Source organism: Camelus bactrianus, chromosome 13, assembly GCF_048773025.1.
Source record: "Camelus bactrianus isolate YW-2024 breed Bactrian camel chromosome 13, ASM4877302v1, whole genome shotgun sequence".
NCBI classification, from domain to species: Eukaryota; Metazoa; Chordata; class Mammalia; order Artiodactyla; family Camelidae; genus Camelus; species Camelus bactrianus.
The window spans coordinates 39,235,308-39,253,161 of NC_133551.1; the positions used below are offsets into that span (position 1 = coordinate 39,235,308).

Below are 17,854 nucleotides of genomic sequence, written 5' to 3' on the forward strand. Positions count from 1 at the left end.
CAGAAGCCAGGGGAGGTGGCGTAATCGAACCACAGAAAGGCAGGCCCTCAGCTGCAGATTGTGGAACTTCTCTGTAGAGTGCTGTGAAAACAAGACTCAGCTCCAAGTCTCCTGGACTTTAAAACAACAGAATCACCAAGTGTGAGAGTGACAAAGGGATCAGCTCCCTGAGCCCCAGGCTCCCCATCTGTAAATCAGAGGAATGAGTAACACAGGGCTATTGCAAGGATTAAAGAACACAATGCACATGAAACACAGGGCATGGTGCTCGGCCGCAGCAAGAGCAGCTACCATTCACTGGGTGCTTACTATTTGACTTTTCATTGTCATTATTATTTACTCTTCCTCTTTTACATAGATGAACTCTTACTATTTATGTAATAAAACTCTTCATCTTTTATGTAGAGAAAATTAGAGCCCAGGGAGAAAGCGATTTAATATCACCCTGTAAGTTAGGCAGACACAGATCTGGGACCAGAACACTGGCCACCAAATTGCTGGCCCAGTGCCATGTTGATGGCATCACCATGCCTCTTCATAACGTTGATCCTCTGGGGCTCAGAGAATCCCAGAACCACCACGTTTGAAGGAATCTCCATGTTAATCAATGATTCACCTTGAACTATACAACCAAGGACTGAACCGATCTCTGAACCAATGAACTCCCCCCATCAGAGCCCACTTGGCGGCAGCCGTTCAGAAAGCTCTATTTGTACCACACCAAATCTCCTCCCAAACCTCAGCCCTTTTTGTTTTACCGTCAGAAGACATTCACAGCTTGAATCAATCAATTTTAATGACAACTTCTGAGGTATTTGAAAAAAGATATTTCACTGAGTTTTTCCTTTTCCATTGTAAATGTTGCCATCCTTTCCAAGACAAAAAAAAATCTTGTCGTCATTCTAGATTCTGAGTTCCCTCATCCATCCAACTCTATTAAATACCAGTCCTTTTAGTTCTGTCACGTTACTATTTCTCAAACAACCCCCTCTGCTCCACCTCTACTACCACCACTCTATTTAAGATTCTGGTCACCTTTCAGCTAGATTATTGTAATTATCTCTTTAGCCTGGCCTCCATCCTCTACCATTTAATTCACCATCTAGACTTGAAACTAGAGTGATTTTTCTAAAACGCAAATCTGACACCATCACTTGGTTCCCTGTTACTTACCAAATAAGTATTAACTCCTTAGTGGAGCATATGAAGACCTTCATGAAAGAATTTCTGGTATGTCTCACCATTACTATCCAGTGATACTAAATTTTTGAAAGCAGACTAGGGAAGGCTGTTTTAACAGTTGAAGTGGGAAATGAGAGTGATCAGAATGAGGGTAGTGGGATTAAAATTTTAGAACAGGGGTTGGGCTTGGAAGGTGCCTCAAAAGGACATGGTTTTCACTTATCTCTGCCATCCACGGATAACTGTCAGATTTCTGTTTTGATTGACAAAAGAGATGCTGGTGTCATTCACCAAGACTGAGACACAGAAGGAGCAGGCTGGGGGAGCTTGGGGAGCACAAGGTGACAAGGAGATGGACGGAGCCTGTACCATGTGCAGGTATGTGGGAGATACAACACTGCAAGCTGCACAGCAGTAAAGCAGCCTGGTACAGAATCAGCTCTTTTGGTGGCCAGGGGCATGGCTGGTTCATACTGAGCTACAAGTGGAGTCAATTCTGGAGATGAAAGGATAATGAAGTCTCGGCCCCCGTCTGACCCTCCAGTGGGAAACCAGCTTCAAAACAGCCATTGTATATAACTGCAGAAAGTTGTTTTTATTGTTGGAAAGAAACAGTCTACTTTGCTCAAAAGATGTGTTTGTTTATCCTTTAATCATGAAGGATGCCTCCAGCTGCCGTAACTCTTCATAACTTAGGCTTTATTTCTTCTTGTCCATGACTAGGGGATCACCCATTTAGGGAGGGAAATGGGTCTTTATTTGTCATAGGAATGAGATCTAGGCTAAAGTGATACCTTACATCTCCAAGAGGCATACAGAAGTCTCATTGGTGGCCAGTTGAAGCCAAAAAGTCAGAGTAGCCCATTTTAATAGTTATAACCACCATTTTACTATAAGAGGTTCTAATGGATCATCAGTAATTATACAAAAATCTGTTTTTCAGATGGAGATACTGAAGTCCAGAAATTTAAATAATTTGTCCAAGGTCACACTTCAGCTAATCAGATCTGACTCCCTGAACTTGGCCTTGCTATGCCCTTCAAAGCAATAAACAAAGGTAGGAGATTAGCTTGGCTCAGTAAGTCGCTATGCACAGAGACATACAGACATAGTGTGTATAGGAGTACACAATAATTTGCCGTAAGACCTAGGTTTGGGTGTAGGGACTAGGATTACTGTCTCTTAACTCTGTGATTTGGATCCGTTCACTTCATCTAAGTCCATTTCTCACCTGAAATATAAGAAGGCTATTCTCTGTCCTCTTTGCCTGATGATGTTACTATGGTGTTCAAGCAAGATCAGTTAAATAAAAATGATTTATAAACTTGGAAGCTTTATACACACATGCAGAGATCTTAATCATGACCATAATTCTTGCTTATTATAATGGTGATTATTATAATAGCAAAGTCATTTCCTTTTCCTCTGAGCCCCAATTACCATATCCATAAAATGTCTGGACTTCACTAAATAGCTTCTAGATCTCTCAAAACCCTATTAGCAAAGAATCATCAGAATTTTAAATATAGAAAGTAAGGGACTGGGATGTAAGAAACACCAGGGAGACCCTCTTTGGCTGAGACAATTGCAATGTAAACTGAAAAGTGAGAAGGGGTTGTCAGCTCAAATACTAATTGTCAACTTAAGAATCTTAAGACTCAAAGAGTGTATTTACAAAACAGAAACAGACTCACAGACATAGAAAACCAATTTATGGTTACCAGAGGTAAAGGGGGTGGGAAGGGACAAATTGGGAGTTCGAGATTTGTGGATACTAACTACTATACATAAAATAGATAAGTTTCTACTGTATAGCACAGGGAACTATATTCAATATTTTGTAGTAACCTATAATGAAAAAGAATATGAAAAGGAATATATGTATGTACATGTATGACTGAAACATAATGATGTACACCAGAAATTGACACATTATACACTGACTATACTCAAAAAAAAAAAAAAAAAGGGGGAAGACTCAAAGAATAAAACAAAACAAAAAAAATCTGCATTATTGAATATCAATAGCAAATACTTTGGGGCTACATAAATAGGATCACAACTGTGCATGGTCAACCACGAGCACAAAGCCATAGAAGAGACTTGCATGGGGTTCAAGGAGGTGGTATGGTGGAAGGCTTTATTGCCTGAAGACACTTCCCTATGGTCTTCACCATGAACACTTCATGTTAGGTACATTCTGGAGATGTGTGCATTTGAAAGGATTTAAGGCATTCTCCTCCCCCGAAAAAACCCATGTTGACGTATTTATCCCTCATGTTCCTGTATCACCTGTCCTCTTTTTAAGCACTTTCACTTTGCTTTTCATATTTAAACATAACATGACCCTGTGAATAGTCCTGACTGGGGAGCGTGGAGGGTGGGTTGGAGCCCCGACCCCGCCATCTACTTGCCATATGGGACCTTAGATAAGTCTGATTATAGCCCAGAATTCCTTTCAGCCAGACTTTTCTATGACTTTAAGGACTTGCTCTACCTCAAGAACTATCTGCTGCTTCTGGAAGCTTCCCAGCCCTCAGTGAGGACTTAGTCCATACCAGCTCCTCTGTGGACAGAGCAACTCACAGACCATCCCTTCTCAGGACAGCCCCTTCCACAAGCACCAGGCACTCCCTCAGGAGCTGTGAATGCTGTAGGCTGCAGGTTTGTGTCCCTGTGAAATCCATATGTTAAACTCAATCCCAGTGTGATGGTATTCAGAGGTGAGGGTCTTTGGGAGGTGCTCAGACCATAACAGGGGAGCCCTCATGAACAGGATTTTTGCCCTTATAAAAGAGGCTCCAGAGAGCTCCCTCACCACTTCTGCCATGTGAGGACACAGAAAAACATGGCCATCGATGAGCCAGGAAGCAGATGCTCACCAGACACCAAATTTGCTGGCATCTTGAACTTGGACTTCCCAGCTTCCAGACTATAAGAAATAAATTTCTATATTTGATAAGCCACGCAGTCCGTTATAGCAGCCTGGACTGACAAAGATGATACAGAACCCCAAATAAGCTAATGACACTGCTCTGATCAGGAGTCCCGGACTCAGATCCTTGGATTCAAATTCCTACCATTATCACTTCCTTGTATCATCATGGGATAAGTTACCTAACCAATCTGTGCTTCTCACTCTTTGTGTCTTAAAGGGCAATAATTATACTTACCTTGCTGGGTTTTAATAAGGATAAAAAGACATAAGCCATTCAAATGATTTACATTAGGCTTTCCCAACCCCCACACTACTAGCATTTTGGACCAGATAACTCTTTGTTATGAGGGCTTCCCTGTGCATTATACGACGTTTAGCAACATCCTTGGCCTCTACCTGCTAGATGCCATAGCACCCAAATGTGTCTGCAGACATTATCAAATGTCCCCCAGGGGGTCAAAATTGCTCCCTGTAGAGGACCACTGCTTTACACATGCCCAGCAATAGCTTGATGAATGGTACAACGATTCTTGCAATACTTATTATTGTGTTTTGATTATTAATGTCTTCCTCTGAAGGTGAAATATAGATATTCCCCCATTCCACGGTATCCTAGAAAGGAAAGAATTCAGTTTTTGAAGCACAGAGAAATGAAAGAATTCTGGTGTCACAGATTTTCTGGTTCTGGTCTCCCTGTGTGTTAAACAGAACCATGTCATGGCTTCTTGGGCTGGTAAAGATGCAATGAGCAAATACAGATCACACAGTGTGAGGCTGAGTAGGGGTTCAGTGACTGTCATCTGATTCACCCTGTACAAAGGAGGTGCTCTGAGCAGAACCCCTTTCAGCATCTGCAGAAGGACACATGGCTGGGTAGTAGGTTCCACAGTGCTTGTCTCAGCAGAGCAGAGGTGAGCGCAGATTGGGGGTGGCTGCTCTTGGGGGTCTCCTAGAGGTGAAGCCCTGCTCTGTGGGTGAGTCTTTTTGGCACCAGGATGAACACAGCTAAGCCCAGCTGAGTGTCTGCCAGGCACAGAGCAGCCCAGCCTTGCCCATCCATCTGCAAGCCTCTTCTGCTATCATCTGATTAAGAAGGAAGTAAATTCACCCCCAGCCCCTCTGCCTGGGAGAAAACCCCACTTTCCCTGACTTTTCAGATGACTTTCTGGGAAGTGCCAAGGTGTAAATCAGGAGGTGGTTTTCTGGGGTATCTAGCAGTCCAAGCTTTGGAAGAAACATATGCTGACTCTCAAGCAGATGAAGAGGTTACCCACTCACACAGACCGAGTAAAAGACAGGAGCAATTTCGCATACCTAAGGGGTCAGGGTCTCATTTATCCCCCCTTTTTTTCCAGGCAGGCTCAGTGTTAGAGGCGGAGCATTCTATTCCGAAAAGCCTTATTCAAAGACTTACCTCATTTGAAATGCCCATGGGCCAGAGAGAGGACATGGCCCTTTTGAGATTTCCTTTCCAAGGTCCCCATTGTGACAATTACATACTCCAAGCGCCGTGGAAGCAGTGACCACCTCTGTGTGGGGGAGTTAGAGCCCCCCAGTGAAGACGACAGCTAACTGGATCGTAAAGGATGAGTAGGAACAAGTGCAAAATGACTTGTCCCTAAGTCTGGGTCCATATGTGGTTGGAGTTAGGATCTGTCACGGGAGGCAGCCCCGGCCAGCAAGGCATACACTTGCTGGTAATTCCTGGCCCCGTAGTATATTATATTGAGACATAAATGTGGAAAACTGAAACCCAGAGAAGGAACATGGCTTGTTTAGAGCCACGAGAGTGAGAAACCCTTTCATAATTTCCAGAACAACATTCTCTTCATCACACTGGGCTGATTCTGGTTTAATCACCCTTACTTGGAGCCCCTGCCTGTTTGTCTGCTGCCTGGCCCAGTGTGCCAGGTCTCAAACCACATGAGACCTCAGAGGGTACATTAGTCATTTGTATTACTATGCAACCAGCACAGCTTCCTGGCCATGAAGCCTCCTGGCTTTGGAGATACATAACATGTGCTCATTGCCCTGCAGGGTTCAGCTTCACTTAAGCTCAAAAAATGAGAAACGCTGCAAAAAAAGAGTACTATCCTTGACCTTTGAGCTCTCTCACTTGGCCAATGGCCTTGGGTGAATTCCTCTCCCGTGAATCAAAGGAGCCAAGTTACATTATTTTAAGGACTTAGGGCTCGATGCCTTTTCATCCTCTGGAATGTTTACCATTCCCCCGAAGTCCAACCAAGTCTTCGAGGGTCCAGCCAGGTGCCATCTCTTTTAGAAGCTTCTCTTATCCCTACCTCTTCAGTACATCCAGCTCATCACTCTTGTTCCCCTCCCCAAACTCCTAAAATCTATATTTTTAATTGAAGTATAGTCAGTTTACAATGTTGTGTCAATTTCTGGTGTACAGCATAATGCTTCAGTCATACATATACATACATATATTCCTTTTCATATTCTTTTTCACTATAGGTTACTACAAAATACTGAATATAGTTCCCTGTGCTGTACAGAAGAAACTTGTTTCTGTTGTTTATATATTTTATACACAGTAGTTAATATTTGAAAATCTTGAACTCTCGATTTATCCCTTCCCATCCCCTTTCCCCCCAGTAACTGTAAGGTGGATTACTGATGTGAGTCTGTTTCTGTTTTGTAGATAAATTTATTAGTGTCTTCTTTTCTCGCTCTCTTGTTTTTAGATTCCACATATGAGTGATATCATATGGTATCTAAAATACTATCTTTAATACCCATTCCACATGCAGTGTATTTCAATTTAAATATGAAAAAAATACAAATCATGCCTTGTAACCTCCTGTGCAGTTTCCCCCATCCCTCCTGGCATCTGGTCTCAGACCAGTGGCATACTGGCTTCCTTCTACATTGATGTGTCTTTCTGCCTCCGTTCACATTGCTCTCAGTGTCTGCCTTCTCTCCATCCCTGCAGCACTTCCCTGGCTTGTTACTGCCTCAGTAGAGGCCCAACGCTTAGCTACGGGCCACCGAGTTACCGTGACCTAAGCTGTCTATCGTGAACCTGATGTCTGACGCACCAAGCTGCAGAGTTGGGCGTGCCCAGCCACACTTCCATCATCAGATGGAAGTGGTACAGATGAGACCGGGCTCACACTGGTCCTGAAGGCACAGGTGAGTTCCATGAAGGAGTGGCCCAAGTGCCCCTGGTCCTGCATTAACTTGTCTCCCCAGCCTGAGGCTATGGCCTCGTGAGGAGCACTGACCATCAGCCGACACCTTCTCCTCCTTCCTGGATGACTGCAGAAGCCTCTGAACCAGTCCCCCTGCCTCCAGGCTCTTCCACTTCCTGTTCATGGCTACATGCTGCTACCATGATCTTCAAAAAACAATTCCACTCGGATCACGCTGTTCTTCTCCCCAGAAACGTGTGCCCCACAACTGTTGCCTGCAGGACTCCTGCTCACACCCTACTGTCCTCTCAAATCATTTCCTCAGAGTGTGCAGCTAGACAGTACTTCCCAGACATCACCCCCAAGGGCTCACGAGGAAAGTGATCAGGTGCCCCTTGTGGTCCTAGAGGGAGAGCCCAAAGCCACCTCTTTAAGAGTCTTTGAGGACTAAGGGCTTATCTAAGAATTATGCCAACATGACTTTCAGGCCCATATTTCTAGAGTTTTTTTTTTAATGGAGGTACTGGGGATTAAACCCAGGACCTCACCCATGCTAAGCTAATGCTCTACCACTGAGCTATACCCCAATCCTCACAGATGTTTTAATGTCACTTAAAATTTAAGTTATTTACATTTCTCTAGTAAAATTCCACGCAAACATACTTTCTTTATCCTGTAGCTCTCTCTATACAGCACTGACATGCCACCAGCCCTACCCCATGTTAATATTCCCAAACTTGAGACACGTGGACCCTTAGCACTTTTTTTCCCTGCCACTTGGGCATGGTTCTGTGCCTGAGAAAATCAGCCTGCAGAAGAAAATTCCACACCAGGCTATGATGAGATACACATCATAAAAAGCACATCGTACTGGGCATCTCAAGGACTCGTGTATTCTCAGGTTCAGCTGAAGGCTGAATTCCTTGGCCTGAAATTGAAGCTATGTCCTGACTGCACACACAGCCATAATAGTAATGGTACTATTAACATAATATCAGTAGCTACAACTTACGTTGTACTTATTCTTACTTGTTTTGTTTTGTTTTGTTGGAGGGGGCAGGCAATTAGGTTTATTTATTTTTTTAATAGAGGGACTGGGGATTGAACCCAGGACATCATGCATGCTAGGCAGGCGCTCTACCACTTAGCTATACCCAGTCCACCCCCCACCCCCCCGCTGTACTTACTCTGATCAAATACTTCTCTGAGCTTTCCATGCATATTAACACATTTAATTCTCAGAACCACACCATGAAATGGGTACTATTAATACTTTCATTCTAATTATATAATGAGAAAACAGCTTGGTTCTGAAGCAGGTAGCCTGGCTTCCATCACCGTGACTTTAACCACTTTGTTATGACACGTCTCAACTATCTTTAGATTAAATAATAGTAACAGTAGTAGTAACTATAATAATAGTAACAGTAGCAGCTGCAGTCACAGCACTGCACGCACGCACACACACACACACACACACACACACACACACCAGCCCCTTAGACGTTAAATGAGATAGCATACAAATCACTTTGAAATCCTCCTAGCACAGACAAGCCCATTACGAGACCTTCCTAAACAAACCCTCTCTGAGCTCCATCAGCTTCTGTACCCACAGAAGTTCAGGCAGAGGTCTCTCAAGATCCCTGTGGTTAAAAGTTTCAGTGAGAACATGTTGAAACTGGATGGCTATGCAAACACAGTAAGACAGACCTGCGACTGTTAGAGTCACGGGCAACAAGAAGGTGGCTTTGCAAAGAGGTGAACTGCCCTCTGAAGGACGTTCAAGGACCCACTTTGGTCTGGCTCCTGCTAACCAACAGGCAGTACTCAAACTTAAGAAGCCCTTTTCCAGAGTGAAATTTATGTGTCAGATCCAGGAAACGCTTCTGTTATTGAAAGAATGGGAAGGAGCCACTGGTGGGAAGCACTGACTGTGCAGCCCCCGCACGAGATCTCATATGTAACTGACCCCATTTACTCCCCCACAATGTCCTGGTGATAGAGGTAAGACCATCATTTTACAGATAAGGACACGGGTGGCCGGGGAGATTCAGTAACTTACCCAAGGTAATACAGAAATAAACACGCAGCACTGTATTTGGAGTCATATACACCCGAGACAAGCCTTATTTATAAATAACATACATGCTATGAAAGAGCTATCTTTCTGACCAAGGATATAATGTTGTTATGAAACTCAAAAAGGAGATGGCTCCAGAAACATTAGGAACTCTAAAGTGGAAGTCACTGGCCCTTAGTATGACTGCTATTCTAGGACATGGCTTCCTAAAGCCTCAAGAAGCCAGAATTCCCTTGATTACTGCATGTCATGAGGTGAGACGGTTACTGGCTTCAGCCAGGTGTGGTGACAGCGGTCAGACGTGTGCTTTCTAGGGTCAGCCGTTCCCAGAGCGGAAAGGAAAGGGCAGGTGAGAGAGGGTGGGTGCAGTAGGTGGCAACAGGAGAAAGTCAGAGCAGGAGGGAAGCACCTCTGAAAGTGCAGCAGTAAGAAAAGGGAGCCCACGCAGACCAAGAGTCAGCTTTAATTAAGCCCCTCGGTTATTTGGAGGAAGATCAGTTGAATGGAAGGGGGCGAGGAGGGGTTAAGGTTACTGCTGGGGAAGGGAACAAGCAAGGACGTCCAGGATCACATTTCACTGGATTCTCATAAAAGTTCCTAAAACATGGTACCAGGAACAAGAGCTAAGTCTAATTATAGGAACATGAGCAGAATCCAAACATCCAAATCAGAGATCATCGCAGGAACAGGGTGAGCAGAACAGATAACTTGATGCAGAATCCTACAAAACACCAAACAAAGGCTCCTATGGTTCAGTGTCTGGGGACAGCATGTGTAGGATCTTGCCTAATGCTGACATCATAAAAGGCACCGAAGGCAAAGAAGAGTATGTGCCAAAACGTGAATGAGCCAAACGGGCATGGAATTCAGGGGCAACAGCGAACAGTCTGTTGGTTCTGGGATTGAGAGAAGTCATACTCAGAAGTGTTCCTGGGGGCAGATTTAGTTCCTCTGTAGAGGAACTTGAATGTCAAAATAAAGAGCCTGGAGTTCATTGTAGGGAATCAACAAGTCTGCGTGACGCTAACCGGTGCATGATAGACAAGACACAAGGCCCGTGGAAGGTGTTTAGAAAATAAAAAAAGATCGTACATTGACGGCAGTGGGGGATGACACACAGATCAAAGAAATGAATGAAAATATTCAAGCTAGGAAGAGACCTTGGCGATTTCTTATGTAACTTCCTTATTTTGCAGTCGGGAAGACAAGGCTAAGAGCGGGAACTCACAGTGATTTGTGGAGAACTGGAAACCAGGGCTCTTTCCAGTCCATTCTAGTTCAAGATGGCAAAGTTAAAAATTCCCCACATTTTGATGTTGTTGGTTATAAAGTAAGTGGTGGGGGGGTGGGGTTGGATCAGAAAACTGTGTCCTGGGAGTGGGGCTGAATAGTAAGACTCAAAGCCAGTTTTCTGTCCTAAAAATCATCAATTCCAAGGCTTGACTGTGGGTTGGCTCTTCTCTCCAAATGCTGCAGGTCAGCCTCATGTGTATTTAATCCCTTGGTCTGCAAGTCCTTGAACCTATAAATTGCATAAAACATTGCAATGTCAGACAACTAATTGCAAGAGATTTTGTTTTACTGACTTAGCCGGGAAAGGAAATCTGATTCCAAGAAAGAGCTAGACACCAAATCCAGGGAATCACGAGCTCAGTGAGAAGATAAATCCAGTTAAGTTACCAGCCACTGGCTGGCACGTTCCCTTTCCCTTAATAGGGGCCTAAACAGAGAAGTAAAATAACCAATTTCTAATACCTGGCTCCCCAAGGTGGCAAAGATGCGTTGCTTCTGTAGTTCTTATTATATACACTGGTGCTCTAAGCGAGAGACTCTCAAAGTGTGAATGGAGCCCAGAGGAGGAAGCCAGCATTATCGGGGAACAGGAAGGCTCACCTGGAGACGGTATTTGAATTTATTTTGAAAGAGAGAAGGTGCTTTTTCAGACTGACAAAAGACAGGAAGAAGGTTATTGCAACAGAGGAAGCAATTTGGGCATAGACATGAAAGAGACTATCGGGTGGAGAGCAGACAGTTCGATCTGGCAAGAAAATGAGGAGGTTGAGGGTGTGGTGAAAAGAAAAGCATTTCAGCCTTGTGCCAGGGCGTTCACATGTGAAAGAACCTGGAGCGCCAGGGCTGTGTCAAACAGTGCCAGGGGGGCTGAGCCTAAGTCCCGACAAGGGGGAGGGCGAGGGAGGCGAGGCTGGAAAGGAGGCTGGCTCCGGCCAGGGAGGGATACCAGTACTTCCCTAAGGAGTGTGGCTTTTATTCTGCAAGTAGTAATGGGGAAGCCACTAAAAAATGTCTGAGCAGAGGGGTGGCACAATTAGAGAATATTGTGGGGAATACGAGACTGGAAATAGGGTTAACACGTGTGCCAGGTAAGAAACTGAAAAGACACCAAGTAGGATCTTATTAGTGACACAGATCCAGTTCTACCAGGAATGTTTCCCCGGGTTTTCCCACCTGCACCAACATCACGCTTCCCTGGCAACCTTACCACGAACACAGGTCCTGCTCACTGAACCCTTAACAGCACTACTGACTGTGGACTTGCCTCCCTTGTGCTGTGAACAACTCGAAGGCAAGGATGGGATCTCAGTAACCTCTATATCCTGGACACCCAGCAAAGAGTCAGCCATGTGGGAATGTGTGTTGAGTGAAGGCAGGCTGGCAGGCCCGAATATATCACGAATGAATGGAAATAGGATGTAGCGGTGTGCCCACCCATCCAGTTCCCTTCCCTACCCGCTCCTATCCCCGCCTAGGTCCTAACCTGGGCTGGGTAAATAGGGCGAAATTGTTCATTCATTCATTCATTCATTCATTCATTCATTGGTAATACAATATTAATTACTTGTAGGGGCCACCTGGTTGCCACTCAGACAAGGAATGTGGGAGCAAAAGTAACAAGTTCACAGGGGGAAGGGTGGGATGTTCTATTTCCTCTGACCAGGACGTCATGAATGCATCCCACACTGTTTCTCAGGGCTTCCTTGGTTCTGCCCACCCAGACCCAAACCCGGCAGAGCCAAGACAGAGCCCTGATGTTGAAGGGGGCTGATTAAAGAATGGGCACAGCTGGGTCCTTAAGATCTCCGTGTACCTGGCTAAGATCCCAGGCAGAGGCTCCTTCCAGACAAGTAACGGTGCCAAATGGCCATCACTGCCCTTTCCCATCTATTATCTAACTCTGCAAGATTGCACGACACAGCAAAGTACGTCTCACCGTCCCCGTTTGACAGACGAAAGCCTAACTTGTTTACATCAGTGGTTCTCAACCCTGGCTGCAGTGGAGCATCAACTAGGCAGGTGTTAGGTGACTCTGTGACCAGGCATCAGGGTTCACGGTGACACGGCTGGTGAGTAGAGAATTCAGGACTGGAACTCAGCCTCTCCCAGCCTCAGTGCCCCTTCCAAAGCTCCATTTGTAGTGAGTAAAATTCTGCTCTAGAATTATCCCTGGGAGCTCTGAGTCTGGTTAGTTGCTGGGTGAGACACAGGGAAGGTGAGAGGTGAGAAAAAAAAAAGACATCTCATCAATCCTTCAGTTTCCTACGCTGCTGGGTTTTGATCTCAAACCACAGGATTTATTTTGTAGCTACTATGATGCGTTAACCATTTAGGTCCCTCAGGCCTGTCCTGCTCAGAACATGACACAGCCTCTCTCCTGCCACACAGGAACTTCTTGGCACAAAGGCCTTGACAATGACTCCTCTTTGATTGGGGCAGAGTGAAGGGCAGCTTGGGCAGGTTTATAGGCTGCCTCTAGGGCTGCCGACGCAGTCGTCTGACGGATGGCCTGCCACCCTGCACTGCCGGGGCCATGTTGCCAGTTTCACCATAGGAGCTCACTCGGGCATGTGTTTTGGCTTCTTTTTATGAGAAGCTTTGTGTAAGCCCATGAATCATAGAGTAGCCAGGCTGGAAAGAACCTTGAAAATCATTTAGTCTACTACCTCTACTATCACCACTCCCTGGATACTTCTCTGATGAGAAGATGGAAGCTTATTTGATAATTAAGTCTTAATCATCACAAAATTCAACATCATAAAACATTTCAATACCAAGAAATAATTATAAAATGATTACTTATTTTGCATCAGCTATATGCTAGATATCTTATGCACATTATCTTACTTAGTTCTAAGGGCCATGGCTTTGCCCAAATCCAGGGGCCATCATTAGTTTCATATGCCAGGATTATATATGTCAGGATGTTCCTGGTTCTTCTAGAATGCTGCTATTCATTACTGGTGTGGCCATACCTGGTGGCCTCTTAAGACTACTGTCAACCTTATGAGGAAGCTATCATTCCACTAGTGGTTCAGGATACTGAAGAGTCTCTTCTTTCTGGGGTGCAAAGACTACCAGCCAAATTGTAAACAAGCTTAATTTTTGAAAATCTGTGTAATCACCACATGTATCCGGTAGCTTTTGCCACATAACAAATGACTCCAAAACTTAGGGGCTTCCAACAATAACCATTTGTTATTGCTCGCAAATCTACAGGCCAGCTGGGCAGTCCTGCCGATCTGATCTGGGCTCAGCTGATCATGGTTGAGCTCACTGATACATAGTCATCAACTGACCGGCCAACTAGAGGATGGCCAGTCTCTGACGACCTGGGCTAGGCTGGCTCAGATGACTGGGTCCTCTCTCCACTGGTCTCCCTGCATTCACAAAGTCAGCCTGGGCCATGCATGAAGGTCGTAGGTTCTTCAAGAGAGCCAAGGGGAGCAGGTAACATCTCTTAAGGCTCAGCCCTCAAATAATCACTTCTGTAGCTTTGCTTGGCCAAAGCAAGTCAAAAGGCCAATCCAGATCACAGGGGCAGAGAAACCGACTCCACATCTCACAGGGAGAAGGTACAAAAATCTGCGGCCTGTAACTCAAAATTACAGTCAGGGGTTAAGTGTCAGAGAGCACGGCTTAGGTTTCCACCTGAAAGTGCCTGGACCTGCACTCCCTCTGTGCTGTGCCCAGTCATAGAGGGAGAAGCCGGAACACGCAACAGAGAATGTGGATTGTTAACACACGATTAGAGTCTGCCCTGCATTGGTACCGAGCACATTAGACACTCCTTTTCAGAGAGAAATATGTAAGAGTGGAAAGAGAGTGTCAGTGTCCACTCGGCACTGAGAGAGGAGCAGAAGGGACAGTCTCTCCTCTGTGGATCAAGGTGGGAATGTGGGAAGAATAGAGAAGATTCCTTCTTGATCAATAATCCCCAAATCTAGACAAGGAAATGGAGGCTCCAAAAATTGCAGATAAGTGGCCAAAAACACACAGTTAAAAATATTCAGCATGCTGCCCAAATTGTGATACCAGGGTCGGCTAGGACCAGCTGGGTTTGTGTTCCCATCCTTAACAGCTCCTAGGCCTTTGCTGGGAGAGCCAAACAAGGCTATTTTGAGCAGCTGTTTTGGTCCAAGTACCCTTCCAAGCACCTTCCTAGAAAACAGGGCCTAAAAATGTTTGCCATTCAAATGACAGCATTATTATTCTCATAATGAACGAAAGACACTAAACTCAGGGGTGATGAGATGTGTCCAAGGTTACAGTTGTCAATGGGGTAACATGGACCTAAATTTGAACTCAGGCTCTCGCCAAGTCCAAATGCTCTCTCCCTTAAAAACAACCACTTAGATTCTCTTGTCAAGCATCATTCACAGTGGCAGGCAAACTGGGTTATTTTTCTCCCCAAAAGATTCTTTTTATCCCTTAGTTCCTGCTTCCTCTTGCCCTGAAATGTACTCGCAGTCTCTTTTTGATGATGTAACCTTCCCTAGCTGCATCTGCCTACCCTAGCTCAGCCTACAAGCCCCATACCATTTTCAAAGGACCAGTTCAATTACAACCCCTCACACAAGCCAGAATCCAAAATTACAGATGGCTCTTTCCTCTTCCTCTAGCAGGAAGTGCTCTCTCCTTATTTCCTCTGTGCAACTACAACATTTCATTTCATATCACTTTCTGCAATATGCCATTATTTTTATTTACTTGTTTACATCTTCTATGCTTTGAAAGTATTTTGGGTCACAGGACTCATCATCATAACCCCCAATGTCCAGAATAGAGCCTTGTCACTGATTCAGGAGACAAAAGCCAACAAACAAACAAACAAACCAACACAGGAGCTACATGATTCCCATAAACAGGGAGCCGGCATTGAGTAAATCCTCATTTGCTGCTAGCAAATCCAAGAAGACTGCTTGGAGGAAGCTGTGGGTCTGGAGTGATGAGTAACTTCTGAGTTTCCTCATTGCTTTCAGTTCATCTCATCCCTTTGGTCTCTGATGCCTAAAAGGTGTTGAAAGCACTTTGGTAGAAATCAGTAGTTTGTCAAGCTTGGTTATGGCCGTTCTTGGAAGAGAGAAGGGGAAAAAAGTATGCACAGACTGGTATGGTAATAATTTAAGTTTTATCCAAATAAGATGTGGAGGACTACTTGAAGTGACACATTTTTGGCAGCTGACTGTCCCCAGAAAAGATGAAAGAAAGGATGAGCAGAGAGCATTTTGTAGGAGCTCTCGCCACTTCAGAACCAAACCACTTTTGTCTCTAATTCTCAGAGAAAAGAGGGGATGGGAGTTAACGATTTTCCAAAGGTAAAAGAATATGTCTTCACGGCTCCGAGCGTCTGTCGGGTATCTGACAATTCCTTGCATGTGTGTGGTGCTTTACAGTCTATAAAGTGCTTTCCATCTGGTCCCTCAGGGTTAAAACAAGCCTGTGGAATAGATGAGCCCAGTGAAGAGCGAGAAGGGCTTGGAGCTTAAACACATATTAGAATTTAATTTTTTCATTGTCTCTTTTAAGATGCTTTTAGCATGACATGCGTTTTCTTTTAGATGACCTTTGACTCTTCTTCCGAGACATAAAGACTGACTCTTTGAAGACAACACTGCCCCCGCCAGGCAATCTAATCAAGAGGAAGTGAACCAAGACAGAAGAATAAAAAGAGCAAGATAAAGGCTTTCAGCAAAAGAAACGTTTCTGGTCCCAGATTCCAGCCTGGGCTTGCCTGCGACCCACCTCATGACCTTGGGCAAGTCACATCAACTGTCTTAAGTTTCCCAGGCAGAGAGTTCCTCATTTTCTCCCCTCTGCTCCCAGAATATTTTCAGCACCATATTATCATTTCAATGGTGTAATATCTGTACTGTTTATCTACAAGTTACCTCTCAGACAGACTCTCTCTGTCCCTCGCACATACGGTGGCTTCCCCCATCCTTCTTCCTTGTCTCTGCCCCTTGCTGGTTACCTTCATAGCACTTGTCACCATTTACTGGGATTTTCTTTATTTCTCTGCTTACTTGGTAGCATTTCTGGCTGTCTCCCCAGATGGAATAGCAGCCCAGTGAGGACAGGGGCCGGCTCTGTTTTATTTACCAGCTCCTGTGCCTCAGCAAAGTCAGGTTTCAGACACTGATGGAGAGGGTGATGTGTCCTGGGGTCTGTCACAGGCTGACGCTCAATGACAGTTGTGTGGATGAAAGGAGCATGGCTCCTGACCCTGCACGTTAGCCTGGCCCACCAGGGAGGACACGTCTGCTCCCAGCCTTGTAACAGAGATCAGTGAACTAATCAGAGCGCGTTATGTGTAGAGGCAAAGCATTCCCGAAGTAAAAGTGTTCTCGAACCAAAATCAGAGCGCGCCTGCGCTGGAAGATACCGGAGGGGGATTTTCTAGTTTAATGCCCTCTTTTCCCAGATGGAGAACCAGGCCCAGAAAGAGAAAGTGACTAGTCCCCGGTCGGCCATGGAGCCAAAACACAGTTGATCAGAGCAAGCCCTGATATAGAGCCCGGGAAAGTTCTAGAAATCCATGCAGGGCGCTTCAAAGAAAAATGGTTTCCCTGGTGTGGGTGGGTCCCTCAATGGGAGAGAAGACGCTGCTCCTTTGCACCCGAGGCCTCGGTGCTCATCCCTTCCCTCAGGACATCACAGGAGCGCCCTTCATGAGTGGGGGTGGGGGTGGGGGTGCTTCCTAAATCCTTTGTCCAGGAGATCAGGAAGCCATAAGCCAGGCCTATCATCTGGTCCTCACAGCACTCCGTACAGACGGACATCACCATCTCACACTGGCAGGGAAGGACACGGAAAAGGGCCAAGCAGCCCCTCCATATCGCACAGCTGGAAGTGGCCCTCGCTGGTGGGGGACAGAGCCGTGGTCAAGTTTCTGGAGACCTTCTCTTTTCAAGGCACCCTGCGGCCCCTGCTTCTGCTTTCTCTCAGTCACTCATTGATCAAAATCATCATGTTGTTAGTTTGCTGTATTTGTTTCTTAAACAGAAAACATGCTTCATGGGGGAGGGGAATCTTGTCTGCCTTGTTCTTTGGTATTTCTCTAGGCTTTGGGCAATGCCAAACACTCAAGAAAGAAAGAAGGAAGGGGAGCGAGGAGGGCAGAGGGGAGGGAGAGAGAAATTCTATTTTAGCGCTTGTCTCTATTTTCTCTTCTAGAATCAGATCATCATCATGACAAACCCTCAA

At 45.2% G+C, this 17,854-nt stretch overlaps 1 long non-coding RNA gene across 1 annotated transcript; it reads left to right on the forward strand.

The window, feature by feature from the left end:
* The first annotated feature begins 388 nt into the window (after window positions 1–388).
* LOC123617844 (uncharacterized) lies at window positions 389–16,638 on the forward strand. Its single transcript, XR_006726093.2, has 4 exons — window positions 389–1,560; window positions 2,126–2,239; window positions 7,074–7,273; window positions 16,210–16,638. It is a non-coding gene; the product is annotated as an uncharacterized LOC123617844 (long non-coding RNA).
* Window positions 16,639–17,854: the final 1,216 nt, after the last annotated feature.